Source organism: Lepus europaeus, chromosome 4, assembly GCF_033115175.1.
Source record: "Lepus europaeus isolate LE1 chromosome 4, mLepTim1.pri, whole genome shotgun sequence".
Taxonomy (NCBI): domain Eukaryota; kingdom Metazoa; phylum Chordata; class Mammalia; order Lagomorpha; family Leporidae; genus Lepus; species Lepus europaeus.
The window spans coordinates 123,731,272-123,747,291 of record NC_084830.1 but is presented as its reverse complement, the minus strand read 5'-3'; positions in this window follow the sequence as shown (position 1 = coordinate 123,747,291).

Below are 16,020 nucleotides of genomic sequence, written 5' to 3'. Positions count from 1 at the left end.
CTCCATCTGTAACTCTGCCTCTCTAATACATTAATCTTTTTAAAAAAATGTTTCCATAATGCAAATTGAAACATTAAAATATAAATAAAGCTGGAATATTCCTCCAAATACTTCAATGACCCTTCCACAGCATGAATATAGCACATGGCAGAAGTGGCACCTCCACAAAATGTATTTCCTTCTTCTGTGCATTCACTTTTGAGTCAAAGCCTCCAAGTTTCTCATTCACCTAAAATGGGAAACAATCAATGTCTTAATTGTAGAACTGGTCACACCACACAGTAGTTACCAGGAGGTGGACAGCCAGACTTGAATCCTGGAATTGCCACATATCAGAGATCTTCAAAAAGTCCTTGGACTAAAACTTATATTTCTTGGGGCAGGCATTTGGCACAGCAGTTCCAACACTGCTGGGGATACCTGCATCCCCATCAGAGTACCTGCACTCACTTCCCACCTTCACTTCTGCTCCAGCGTCCTGCTAACACGTGCTCTGGGAGGCAGCAGTTAATGACTCAAGTACTCTGGTCCTTTCCATCCATGTGGGAGACCTAGATTGAGCTGTAGGCTCCTGATTCTTGGCCTTGCTCTACCCTCCTGGCTACGGTGGACATTTGTAGAGAAACCCAGAAGACAGGAAGCCTTTGTTGGTCTCTTTCTAATCCAATTACAGTAAGTAATTTTAAAAAGGATTTTAAAGAGATACATTTACTTTGGCACAAAAACTTTTAAAATTCGTGCATATATGTGATCTTCATAAAGTTCATGGAAAATGCATATAAAGACAAAGCCTTTGCACAAGTTTCATTTTTCATTTTTCTCCGCCAAAATACTTAATTCCCTGTTTCTCAGTACATGTTGAAGTACTCTAGTATTATTCCACAAGGGGATTAGGGTTTTTTTCATTTCCTCATCTTCCAGCAACAGAATTGTTATAAGGACTCAAAGACACAATGCATGCATAACACTTTGCACTGTGCCCGATGCAGAATAGTTCCTCAATAAATATTAACTAGCAGTTGTGCTAGTCATCATCATTTTCAAAGCATAAAAACTCAAATACAGAATTGCAGACTCTTAGAATCCTATTTGAATCATGGGTAACTGTATTTCTACTATGGCTGAGAAATCTAAAATTCCATAGCCAGTATTGTTTGCTGCCCTGGAAAACCAGATAATTAACACCTGAAAGGTCATGACATTCCTAAAAATTATATTTTCATGATTATTCCACTGTGTTATGTTGATATTAATTAAACAGTTCATATCAATAAAAATATTACCCTTCACCTAAATGTACACTTACAAGCTATTTTTCAATAAAATATTGGTTTACTTGGATAAATCCCCATCAGTATACCCTAGACATTCTCGAAATAAACCCAAAAGAAAAATACTAGGGGTGCAACCTAGAAACAGTAAGTGAAAGACATAATTTCAAAACAGCACATATAGATATTAAGGAGTTATTTTCTTTTAAATTGAAATATACTTCATATATCTTGTATTCACTCTTTTAGTAGGTACAAGTCAGTGATTTTCAGTATATTCAAAAAATGGTACAATCATTATCACTGTGATTCTGCAACATTTTTATCATCCCATTAGGAAACTCTGAATTCGGATCAACACTGTGGCTCAGTGGGGTAAGACGCCACCTGTAGTGCCAATATCTCACTGGGTACCCACTCAAGTCCTACCTTCTCTGCTTCCAATCCAGCTCCTTGCTGATGTGTCTGGGAAAGTAGTAAATGATGGGCCAAGCTCTTGGGCTCCAACACCCACACACATGGAAAACCTGCAACAAAATCCTGGGTCCTGCTTTTGGCCTGGCCTAGCTTGGCCCTGGCTGTTGCAGCCATTTGGGGAGTAAGCCAGCAGACGGAAGATTGAGCTCTATCTATCTATCTCTCCCCTCTATATAACTCTTTCAAATAACTAAATTGACTTTAAAAATATAATAAAATTGAATCAATTAGGAATCTTACTTATACCATCCCTATTAGTGCTTTTATTTTTTTTAAGGCTTGAAAATACTAAAATATATGGATCCCTATGTATTTTTGTCTGTTTGAAATTTTTCATATTAAAAAGTTTAATATAAGCATAAATATAGTGTGAAATTTCAGATAAAATATTTCAATCAAATGTATCTAGGGCAAACTGATGTGATCTAAGCCTTTATCTTTAAAAACAGGAAAAGCTATACTCTTGAAGGCTATAATGGACGGAATACAAACTATATATTCTCACAAATACTGCAAATATGGAGCATGTTACCTTTTTCCAACCCTTTGATCAATCTTTCTGTTCCTTTATATCTAATAAATGTCTTTGGTAAACAGTATATGATTGATTTTTGCTTCTTAACCATTCATAGAAGCTTCAAATTTTAACTGAAATATTTAATCCATTTACATTTAATGTAATCGCTGATATTTCAGTTTAAATACACAATTTTCCTGCGTGTTTTTGTTTAATCTCACTTTTTCCACTTCCATTGCTTCCTTTTATAACTTATAAATCAACATGTTTATTGTTGTGCCTTCTCATTGCCTATTAGTTTGTTAGCTTTTACCATTCTTTTAGCAGCCAAAAACTGTAACACGCATCACTAGTTTATTAAGTCTGATACAAATTAACTCACTTTACCACTTGCCAGATAACAAAACAACTTCCCAACTTATCTCCATTCTTTTCACATTTTGTAATACTGTTGATATGTATTTCATTTCACCTGAATTTCAAACCACAAAGACACTGTCATTTTCTATAATCAATATTCCCTTTGATTTCCTTCTGTTTTCACCTGGCTGCATCATCAATAAGTCTGTTTATATTGTCTGTGTTTTCGCTTGAAATTCGGATATTACTTTAATTTGCCATACTTTGACTTTTTAGAGACCATTAAGTAGAATCTGCTCACACTAATGCAATAAAAGATTAAGTAAATAAGGTTGGATTTCAGTCTTTGTAAAGCCTTATATAGTCACATTTCCTCTATTTGTAAGATACAGTCCTCCAGGGGTCCTAAGTCAAAATCCACAGGATCTATCAAGGCACTTCTATACCTCTACTTCAGCAGGAACTCGGTAGCACTTTTCTCTCTGTAGCCTGATGAAAATGCTGATCTCTCTGCTTGCTCTCCAGCTTCTTCACAGCTGCTTTAGGGTTGGCTTATCTGGTCTGCCTGCAATTTATAAACTAGAGAATACTTCCAGGCAGAAAGATGCAGAACAGTGTACTTTCAAAACAGCTTTCTTTTTCTCTGACTGTGACCCTCCAGTCCTAGGTGATAGATTATCCTGAACTCCAATGTTGTCTCCCCAGGCCCATGATATTGCTCAAAGTCCTACTCAGTTTTCCAGCCTCTCCACCAGGAAATCATGAATCAGCCAATGACTTGAGGGATGAAGCAGCAAAGAATGTCAGGTCTAATTCAAAGTGTATTTCTCTTTGCCTTTGGATCTTGATCCCCCAATTCCTTGCCAACTTGCTACTTCCTAAACCCTTTCAAACATATTATCAATGTTTTATCTTTTTTAATCTCATCAAAGCCTCCTAATTTTTTCAGGAATGAGAAATGTTTGGCTAAAGCCTAGTCCATGCCATCTAGAAACAGACCTTACAAGTTTGGATCCAGTACTGTATACACATAAAGCAGTGACCCTTCATCCTTTTATCTCAGTATCTCTATCTTAATTGTGAGACTTTGTAGTTTCAATTTAGGTGAGCTACATATATTAATATTTATCATGTTAAAATTAAAACTAATTCAGGGCCAGCACTGTGGTGTAGAAGTTTAAGCCTCCACCTGCAGTGCCAGCATCCTAGATGGGCACCAGTTCAAGTCCTGGCTGCTCCACATCTGATCCAGCTCCCTGCTATTGCACCTAGGACTGCATAAACAGCTGGCCCAAGTACTTGGGTACCTGCACCCAGCTGGAGGAACCAGAGCAAGCTCTTGGCTGCTGGCTTCAGCCTGACCCAGCCTTGGTTGTTACAGCCATTTGGATAGTGAACCACCAGATCCAAGACTTCTCTTCCTCCCTCTCTCTCTTCTCCCTCTATCTTTTAAATACATAAATATTTTTAAAAATCAAAAATATTTGTATTAAATATTGTTAATTTTTATTTATTTGAAATACAGAGGTACAGAAAGAGGGATGGAGACCAAAGGAGAGATCTTCCTTTGCAGGTTCACTCCTCAGATACCTACAACAACCAAGACTGGGCCAGATAGAAGCCAGGAACCCAGAACTCAATCTGGGTCCCCCATGTTGGTGGCTGGGACCCCAGTACTTAAGCCATTACCTCCTGTCTCCCAGGGTACACATTAGCAGAAAGCTGGGATCAGAAATGTATATGGGAAAAGGGCCACTCAAGTGGTATCTTAACCATTGTACAAAATGTCTACTGTATTTAAATATTTTAAATTTAATATTTACTAACTTTAATAAAAACTACATATTAACAAATATTTTAGTAAAAAATTCCATGACCAAAATGGATGAGCAGAGTAGCATTGTTCTACATGTTTATAAGATTCTTTCATGTTTAGAGAATTGTATTCTGTTACCTATTTCTGCATTCAATCTATTGCCATATACTGTTTTGGTTGAGGCATATGAAGAAAATCTAGCCTCAAACAGGTGTGAAGTTGAGAAATGAAAATGTTTTTATAGTCTCTTTAGATAATCAGGGATTTGTTTTCATGGACACCACACTGAAATTCAATAAGCAGTAGTTTCTTAAAGGTTGATCACAATATGAAATCTGAAACTACACCAGTAAAATCTTTATTCTTTCACATAAATTTAGTGATTTATCTGACACTTTGAATTGACATTTTTTACCTGTGAAATATCTGTATGATCATGCAAAGATTGAAAAATACTGACTGACCAACTTATATAGAGCTGTCAAATATTGAAAATTCACTATAAAGTATAACAAAAGGATATGTTAGTATCACTACCATTCTCATCAGAAAAGGCTAAGTATGGAGAAGCTGCCAAGTTCCAGCACCAAAATGTCTCCCACAATCTTGGATTGTATCATTGGCAACACTGATTTTTTAAAATTTTAAAATGATTACTGTGTTTTCCATTCTCAAGATAATGTTTACTAAGAAAAATAATAATTGTTAGATTCTCTTTCAAGAAAGAATAGCATTCCATGAAAACAATAGGCAGATCAGTTTGCAAACCAATCACTAACTGGTATCTGCCAGTAGTGCTTTATGCAGAATTCCCATTTTGTCACCAAGAATATTTGAAAATATAAGTTCTCAAGGACCAAAATTTAACTCTTATTTTAATTCTTTATCAAGAACACTGACCTGAAATTGTTGTTTGTTTGTGTGTGTGTGTGTGTGTTTGTTTGAGTAGTCCAATTTCATTGACAGATTCTTAATTGTCAGTTTCCCTACAGGCCAGACCATATTTTTAATTCCAGAACCATTACTTAGAGCACTTTAGCAGACATTCATAGACATGCTCATAATGGTTAAAAAAAAAAAAAAGTCACCAGATAGAACTGCTCCCATGAGGTCAAGTAAATTGATGCTCTGCCATCTTGTTTCAGATACCATAATATAAACAATTGTGCCTTTCCTGCTCTATTTAGTGCATATTATTCATTCCTATGCTTTTTGTATTTAAAATGGCCTCTAAATTTAGTGCTAGTATGCTGTCTGGTGTCCTTAGTGCAAGAAGTGCCTTACAGGAAAATATATCTGAGACAAACGGCACGGAAGCATGTGTAACAGTGCTATTAGCCATCAGTTCACAGTTAATGAAGCATCAGTACTTATCGAATAAGATGTGTTTGAAGAGATGCACACGTAGAACAAGGTCATATGTTGATTACTTGATGAAAACATTTTGATTAGAGGCTTTCAGGAATCTCACCCCACATTTCTCCTAGGAGAAATGGTTCAGTAATTGCTAACTTAAGGTTTATGACAACATCATGGAAGATGACTACTGCAGGGACAAGCATTTTGTACAGCAATTAAGATGCTAATTGTGATACTGTATCAGAGAGCCTGGTTTAAGTCCCCACTCTTTTGCTTCATAACCAACTTCCTATCAATAAGCACTCTAAGGGGCAGCAGCTGATGACTCAAGTATGTGAGTCCCTGCCACCCCCATGGAAGATCGGATGCAGTTCTGGGCTCCTGGCTTCAGTGCAATCCGGCACCGACTGTGGTGGGCATTTGAGGCATGAATGAGCAGAGAGAAGATTTTTGTCTTCCTGTCTGTCTGCTCTCTCTCTGCCTCTCACATAAAAAGAAATAAAAAAAAGATAATTTTCAAAGATTTTTTGCAAATAATAAGTATTAATTCTAACATTCTTGTAGATGTATATGAATGTGCATGTACTTGCATGTATATAATGATCACATTTTATACTTGTGTACAATTACACAGTGATTATTAATATGGCCTAATTCTATTACTTTGATTTGCTTTATGGCACAAGTGGCTTTGTCAACAATGCTTTTGCACTAATAGTACACATGACATATTGTAGAAAATAACGTGGGGCCTTACTATGACCATAGCAAGTGTATCATCTAGGAGTTTTAAGAAGTTGTTGTTATTACCAAGAAGACTATTTTAAATTACTAATTTCTGCCTTTAAGTCATTCCCTTTCTCTAGGACCATATGTATAAATCTCCTTTTTTTTTTTTTTTTTTTTTTTTTTGACAGGCAGAGTGGACAGTGAGAGAGAGAGAGACAGACAGAAAGGTCTTCCTTTTGCCGTTGGTTCACCCTCCAATGGCCGCCGCGGTTGGCGCGTTGCGGCCTGCACACCGCGCTGATCCGATTGCAGGAGCCAGGTGCTTCTCCTGGTCTCCCATGGGGTGCAGGGCCCAAGGACTTGGGCCATCCTCCACTGCACTCTCTGGCCACAGCAGAGAGCTGGCCTGGAAGAGGAGCATCCGGGACAGGACCGGTGCCCCGACCGGGATTAGAACCCGGTGTGCCGGCACCGCAAGGCGGAGGATTAGCCTAGTGAGCCGCGGCGCCGGCCAAATCTCCATGTTTTTACCTTGATTTCATTCATGGAGAAAGCACTTGTATGTCCAGTGTTTAATTTTCAAATTCCTCTGGACTGAAATAAGCCTTGACAGCAAGTATGTGAACAGAAGCAAATCCCTGTCGTCTTTTTCTTTTTTTGTTCATTTTAAGTAAATGTTTTAGTTTTACTAATTTTCTTAATTTAATTAACTGATCCAATGTTATCTCTAAATTACTTCCATTGAGATAAAAATTAAATAGCCTATAGATTGTCCATTTATACATTTTTAAATTAGAAGGTAATAACATATTGAGCATAAGTAGAGGAAATTAAACATGTGAAGAAAAATCTGGTTTGAAGTGATGGCAAAACAAAATTATTAAAGGGAAGAGAGACCTTTTCAATTATAGACCTTACCCAGAGGGAGGAATAGACAAATACATTACTTCTATTGCCTTCATGTCCAAAATATAATTTGAGAAAAAAATGACTTATTTGAAAAGAAAATAAAAAGGCAATAGAAGTGAATAAAAAGGAAATAAAGTTGAAATAAGAACAGTGAAGAAAGAGGGAGAAATTATTAACAGACACAAGTTTAGGAAGCGATGGACGTAGGAGACCATCTTGCAATCATTCCAGTTTGGTGGGAACTCTTCTCTCACCTCCTTCCTGTCCTGGTCATGCTATCAAGTTAGTAAAGCCAGGATTTCCATCTCTGATGAGACGCGTTACAAAGGAATGGGGCCGAGTTGGGACAATCCTCATGAGGGTTCAAGGATACTCTTTGAGACTGAATCACTAAACACACACTGTGGAAAAGGTACTCGAGGCATTGAAGAGAACAGATGTTCTCTGTCGATCATCCTGTACAAATCCTAAGTAAAGGGCAGAAACCAAGCAAATTTCCCCTCTTCTCTCTGGGATATGAGGAGAAAAGGCGGCAGCAGCGAGGTATCATATTGGCTTTGACTGAGGCACTTGCCGAGTTTCCTATCATGGGCAGCAAACCAATCCATGAGGACGCCAGGTAGACACAACTGCTATTGTTTGGCTGTTTCCCCAGGCTCTTCATTATTGCTAACCATTCCATAAATGCTTATCTCACTTTACTCATGGAACATTAGGGAGGTCCAAGCCACAGCGCAGACAGAAGAGCAGCTGTTTCTGAGACTGAGCCGTGACAGCTGCTCAGTGCCTGCAAGAGAGAAGCCATCCACTCAGACCACGATGCCTGAAGGCTCACCTGTAGCAGAGGAAATCCCAGGGCACTGGGGAGGAGATCAGCACCTACACACTGAACCTACAGACTTAGTCCTGAGCAAAGATGGGGAATGATGAAAGCGCTTTCACAATTCTAAGCAGTGAGGCCAGTGGGGGATCATGTGACACAGAGCTATGAACTTCTTTGGTAGCTGTAAGATCAGCGGGCTTAAAGAAAGCTTTGGGCTAAGTTTCAATGTTTGTTTGTTACCAATAATCTTTTCATTAGGATTCCAGAGACTTAACTCTTGAATTGGAAAAAGATGCAGAAAAATTCAAGTCTTTCCTTTGTTATAAAAACATCTCCCTTTGCTAGTTCACCTCAGTAGGACTTGCCCTATGAGATACTTCCCTTTATTATTTTGACTCCATTCTTTCCAATAGTTCTGCTAGTGACCTGGACAGCTTAGCCCCATACAATAACACAGAGCTTCGTGTGTAATGGGGACTATGTCTCCAGCTCTAAAACTCTTAAGCAACTGTTACCAGAAAATAAAAGCTTCTTGTAACAGAAAAGCAAAGTAATCTAGAAACCCATAAATAAAACAGAAAAAGCTGGATGAAGTCAAAACAGACTTCAACTATAAGTCTTCATTGATCATCGATGCAAATATAAAAACTTAGCATGTTTTTTTGCATTCTGTTGATTATAACTCATTATCACATTATTTTCACACTTAATTACTATTAATTACTAATATCTTCCTAATAGGGACCTTCTGATAAAACACTGAAACTAAGGGATTTTTAATGGTAAAGAGACCAGGGGCCGGTGTTGTTGAATACCAGGTAAAGCCACCACTTACTATACCGACATCCCACATGGGCAAAAGTTCAAGTCTTGGCTGCTCCACTTCCAATGGAATTCCCTGCTAATGCACCTGAGAAAGCAGCAGAGGATGGTCCAAGTGCTTGGGCCCTGCTACCCACATGGGAGACCTGGACAAGTTCTAGGCTTCTGGTTCGTAACTGACCCAGCTCCAGCCATTGTGGCCATTTGGGGAATAAACCAGCAGAAGGAAGACACCTCCCTGCCCCCCGTAACTCTGCCTTTCAAATAAATAAGTTCTTAAAAGGAATAAAGGGCCAGCGCCGTGGCTCACTAGGCTGATCCTCCGCCTAGCGGCGCCAGCACACCAGATTCTAGTCCCGGTCAGGTTGCCGGATTCTGTCCCGGTTGCCCCTCTTCCAGGCCAGCTCTCTGCTATGGCCCAGGAGTGCAGTGGAGGATGGCCCAAGTGCTTGGGCCCTGCACCCTATGGGAGACCAGGAGAAGCACCTGGCTCCTCCCTTGGGATCAGCGCTGTGCGCCGGCCGCAGCGCACTAGCTGCGGCAGCCATTGGAGGATGAACCAACTGCAAAGGAAGACCTTTTTCTCTGTCTCTCTCTCTCTCTCTCTCTCTCTCTCTCTCACTATCCACTCTGCCTGTCCAAAAAAAAAAAAAAAAAAAAAAGGAATTAAGAGCCAAAACTTTATTTAGATCCTTAAAGTTTTAAGACTTCCAGAGCTTAATTTTATCATACATATAAACTAAAAATGGTTAGATCATTGACATGCTGTGCTTGGATTTACTCGTCAACCAAGTTACACTGTGTTAGATATTTAAGAGATGTTTCCAAATACATGTACTCTTGTCTCGAAATGTATAGAAAGCATTGGACCTTTTGATAAATGCTTTTGTAAATTGTTATTTAACAGTTAAACTCTTTTCTAAGTTTTCACTTGCTACTAAGTTACTCAGAGTAAGCAATCTTGGAAGCCTGACTTGTTCCCTTATTTCCCTATGCTCTTCCAAATGGGAAACTGGTTCTATTCCCAATGACCCTCCCTTGGGATAGTTTGATCTTTAGGCATTATAAAAGAGATGGCTAACATTTTTCTGTAATAACAGCCTGGCCACATAGAAGACCAAGTAACAGCCAAAATAAAAGCTTAAATTATCATTTCACAGCTAGATTTACTTTGCCAGAAGCACAATAAACTGGCAAAACCTCCCTTTCCAAAGCAAATCATAGGAGAAAAGTGATTATCAGAACATACCTGTGACTATAATTTCTAGCTCAGGCCAACAAAGATCAGGGATGGAACTGAACACCGTCTTGGATGACATTAAATGCTGCCTCTGTGGTCTCCTTTACCAGAAACCAGGAAGACAAGGAGCAAGCTAAGCAGCAGTAGCAATGTAAAGATAGGTAGCAGTCCAATTAATGGCTGCTTTATCTAGGGGTCAGCCATCAAGAACACCCAACAGGCCAATCCACATCAAATGGCATTGGATTTTGATGTGGAAAGCCAGGGCTACAGATGGACACAGAAGTCAGCTTATGAAGTCCCCTAGCAGCTTTGCAAACCACGAGCTGGGTCACTGAAAATGGAACCACCCTAGGGGTTGAAGTACAACTGGGTCAGAGCCACAGACCCTGCTGACTCTAAGCTGATAAAAGCCCTTCATTCAGCCTAGCTTCCTAAGTAACTACCACTGTTAAGGGGACAGGCAAGTAGGGCCAGTAACATTGCAAGCAGAACTCTAACTTTCCTTTATAAAATGCCACCTGCCTTCTCTTCAATCCAACTCTCCTCCCAGGCCAGCTAGGTAATGGAAGTCAACAGGGAGGTCACACCTCCCTTACGCTATCTCTTCCAGTACCCCAAGTGAAGAGACAGACAGATCCAGGCCTCATACCTGGCCAGGGCTTAACATCTACCTTATTGTTATCAGACCCCCTCCTGTCAGTTTCTATTCGCCTCTCAATGGGTAAACTTTCACATGGTTTAGACAGCACCTTTCTTAGGTCCTCTAGTATTGACTGTTAGGAAAAGAGGGACAGAATAGAGAGGAGGCAGTGTACAAATATATAGCCAGACTGAATTTATTCACTGAAAATAAATTCACAGAGGTGGGTGACCAACGGCCAGAGTGACATTGATGGAACACATGGCAGAAGGCCCCAACCTCCAGGGCCCAGGCCTTTTTATATCTTAGCAGAGCTAAGGATGAGGGTAGGGGTAGGGGGTAGCAGGCGGAGGGGAATTCCTGGAACTGGAGAGGGCCTTGGGAACCTGGAGAAGAATGCAGGGTGTGGTATGAGGCGATAGGGTTTGAGACCCCACTGAGATTCAAGGGCAAGGAATAAATTCCAATGTTATCTTTTGGGCAGTGAGCCAGAATGGCCGAGGCTTATGTCTTTGTTCCATCAGTGACTCTGTTCTTTGTTTCGGACCCTGTGTATTTAATCTGCTTGTTAGATTTCTCCAGACTTCAAACAGTGAAATATTAGATGGCCATGCACAGGAAACCTCGGATGGAAGCAGTTTCTGCAGGCTGGCACTGTGTCCACCTCGAGAAGCCTCCTATCAGTCACCTGTATTGGCTGCTACCGCACCCCTACTTAGCTTGAAGAAGCCGGAGTTGTCATTGTCCCATGTGCCCTAACAGAAGTTTGGGTCCATTCTTCTGGGGGAGGGAATATAAGGAATCAGAAAGGTGGCCTCAGTGGATTTCAGAGTGAAAATGCTTGTTTTCCCAAAAAGTTACTTGTAGCAAGATTCAAAGTGCCTGCCCCATTCCTTAGGAGCTTCCAATCTTACCACGAGAATAGCCAGAGAGTGGCGACTCCATCCTCCTGAGCTCCCACTTTACTGTAAAATGAATTAGGTAACCCACCCTTCTGATATCCCCTTTGTTTTATCATGAGCAAGCCAGACAGGATAAGAAGATTGCAAACGTGGTCTTCCTCACCCCACCACATAACTCAGTGTCAAGCTGATAAAATTTTTTTCTTCCTCAAAATTGTGCTTAAAAATCCCAATACCACCAGCCCCTTTAGGTTTTACCTCTCTTGAAGCCATCCTGCCCACCATGCCACTCTGGTTGGAAGTCTCTGATTTAAATAAATCTTGCTTTTAAATCTTAAAAAGAGAATCCTAAAATGCAAATTTTGATTTTATACAATATCTAACTTTAGTTCAATAAAGATAAAATGCCTGTTTAAGGAATGAAAGCTATTTCACATAAAGTACTCTTTCAGGAAATAACAAACTAGTCAAAAAAAATAAAACTAATGAAAAAGCACAAATAGTCATCTCATAATGGAATTCTGTATTAAATGGCATCATCTCACATCTAGAAGCAATAAGACTGAGGTAATTAGAATAGTCCCTTCTGAATAGGAAATCTTGTGATAGTAATTTTTAATCAAATATTGCAAAATCCATCAGATGGAAAAAAACATTTATAATTATGTAATTCTGAAGGTCAGAAGTGAGATACTAATAGGAAAAAAAATTGTGGGGTGAAATATTTTGAGTAAGCACAAATGAAAACATTATTGCTGAAAAAAAAGTTTCTAGAGTCAGATATTATGGCATAATATGTTAAGCCTGCATCCCATATTAGAGTGCTGGTTCAAGTTCAGGCTATAATGCTTCCGGTAGAACCCCCTGGTTTGAAACCCAGCTGTTCCATGTCTGATCCAGTTTGCTGCTAATGTACCTGGGAAATCAACAGAAAATGACCCAATTCCTTGGGCCCCTGCACCCATGTAGGAGACCCAGATAGACTTCCAGGCTCCTGGCTTTCTCCTTGCCCAGCCCTGGCAAATGCAAACATTTGGGGATTAAGCCCGCTGAGGGAAGGGAAGATCTCTCCATCATTCTCTCTCTCTGTAACTCTACCTTTTAAATAAAATAAATCTTAATAACAAAGAAAAAAATTGGTTATAATTTAGGTAACAGACAACCCAAGCTTTCACCCTGTTCAAAAGAAGGAATCTCCTTCTCAAGTTGCAGACAACAACCTACAGTTAAGATGCATTAGTTATAAATATCGATGCCACGTAACAGAGATCACCTTCCAAGTGTAGAAATCAGAAAACCTGCACAGAAATGAGCTAACACACACCCTGGTAATACATTTTAATATGCTACTCCCAGAAAAAGGGAGATCAAGGTGACAGAAAGATAAGCAAGTTCAGAGAAGCTCCAAACAATAAAATTAAGATTTATCTCATGATTATATGTATAGCAAATTTTATATTCTGGTAATGGATAAAGACACCTCTTTCCCCATTCACATGGGATAATCAGCACATAAATGCCTGTAGGCATGTATTATATTACGCAAGCACAAACTAAATTCCACTGAGCATAGCAACACTCTGATGACAATGCAATGAAATAAGAAACTTATTAGAAAAATAAAAAGTTTTCCCTAAAAATTCCTAAAAGTCCTTTCTAAAAATACTTAGAGGTAGATATTAGGTTTAGTGGTTAAGATGTTGCCTAGGATGCCTGCATCCCATATCAAAGTGCTCAGGTACAAGGCCTGGCTCCGCTCCCCAATTCCAGCTTCCTTGCTAACCTGTATTCCAGAAGGCAGCCCAGGATACCTCAAGTAGTTGGATCACTGTCACCCTTGAGACAGAACCCAGAATGGGCTTCAGGTTCCTCGCTTTAGCCTGGACCAGCCCCAGCTGTGGCAGAAATTTGGGGAGTGAATCAATGGATGGGAGATGGCCCCTTTCTCTCTGACTTTCAAATAAAATAGACAGATGAATAAATACTTAGGCAAAAGGAAGAATATAAACTGAAATTGCAGACTTGCAAAAATTTCAGAAGCTGTTAAATACAGCTAAAGCTTTAATCAGCAAATTGATAATCTTAAATATTTATATTAATAATCAAGGCCAGCACTGTGACACAGTGGTTTAAACTACCATCTGTAGTGCCAGCATCCTACATGGATGCCAGTTGGAATTACAGCTGCTCCACTTCCAATCGAGCTCCCTGCTAAGGCACCTAGGAAAGCAGTGGATGGCCCAGGCCCTCGGTCCCTGCCCCTACATGGGAGACCCAGAGGAAGCTCCTGGCTCCTGCTTTGGTCTGGCCCAGCCCTGGCAGTTGCAGACATCTGCGGAGTGACCCAGCTGAAGGAAGACTTCTGTCTTCACCTCTGACTCTCCCTCTTTCTAACTCTGCCTTTCCAGTAATCAAATCTTTATCAAAAATATTTATAGTAAGAGAAAGTATAGAACAAAAGTAAATATACTAAGTTCCTAACAAAAGCATCACAAAGGAAACAGAATAAAGTGTGATGAACAAGAAAAATAACAGTGAAATTATAAATGAATAAAGTGGGAAATGAACAAAAAAGAATAAAACCAAATGCTGGTTTACTGCAAGCATCAACAAAGACCACCTACTGCTTCTCATTCAAGAAGCAAAGGGGGGGGGGGGGCGGGCAGTAGTGGAATAAGGAGGCAAATAGGCCACAAAGTAAGTTACAAGAGGAAAATAAGCCTTAAATAAAAGAACCTTGAAAAGTATCTTCACAGCTTAATTTCCACAAGTACATACAAATTAAATTGCAAATTTAAACAAAATCACTAATTTCCCAGTCACATCCAATTTATCAAAATCGAGCAAAATTAGAAAATTTTGACACATTTCCATAGAGGAATTAGAAGAAATTATCAAAGTACTACTCCACAAGAGCACCAAGCCTGGATTTTTTCTCAGAAGAATTCCTTAGAACATTTGAAGTTGCACCATCTCAATGCTACATGCACTGTTCCATAAAAACATGAAGAAAAATTTCAGATTTTTAATGTGAACTATAACACAGATACCTAAATCTGATAAACACATCACTAAAAAACATACTGTAGATAGTACAACTATTGATAAATAAGCATTGTATATAAAGTAAAAAAATATTCGCAAAAGAATCCAATATACTTAAGAATCTTGAAGACATGTGGGGTTATGATACTATTAGAAATAATCGAGCCGGCGCCGCGGCTCACTAGGCTAATCCTCCGCCTTGCGGCGCCGGCACACCGGGTTCTAGTCCCGGTCGGGGCACCGGATTCTGTCCCGGTTGCCCCTCTTCCAGGCCAGCTCTCTGCTGTGGCCAGGGAGTGCAGTGGAGGATGGCCCAAGTCCTTGGGCCCTGCACCCCATGGGAGACCAGGAGAAGCACCTGGCTCCTGCCTTCGGATCAGCGCGGTGCGCCGGTCGCAGCGCGCCAACCGCGGCGGCCATTGGAGGGTGAACCAACGGCAAAGGAAGACCTTTCTCTCTGTCTCTCTCTCACTGTCCACTCTGTCAAAAAGAAAAAAAAGAAAAAAAAAAAAAAGAAATAATCGACCTTATTAGTAGAGCTAAGAAGGAAGACATAAATATGAGATTACATTTAAATGAAAGTCATCATCCAAATAGAATGGGAATTGATACACGCTTCCTTAACATGATAAAATACCAAAAAGCATATCCACATACATGTACCAGGAACTACTACTGAACTGAACGGGGAAACATTAAAGGCATTACCAGTAAATGTCTTCTATGATTATATGCACACATGTGTCAAAACAATAAATAAAAGAAGGCAATCCAAAATATAAGAATTAAAAGCTAAGTATAATTACTCTGTTCACATAATAGTACAAATGGAAAAACCAAGGCTCAAAGACAAGATTAATACAAGCAGTAAGGATTCGGTACAATAGTCGGATATATAATATTGTCATTTAAAAATTCATTAACCTTCATATTTGCCTAATATCCAGTTGGAAGAAATAAAGGGTGTTTAGCCTAGCAGTTAAAATGATGATTAAGATGCCTACCCCTTGTATCAGAGTACCACATCTTTGACTCCTGCCCTGGCATCTGATATCAGATACCTAAGTTCAATATTCTAATTTCTGGCTAATGCAGATACTGTGAGGG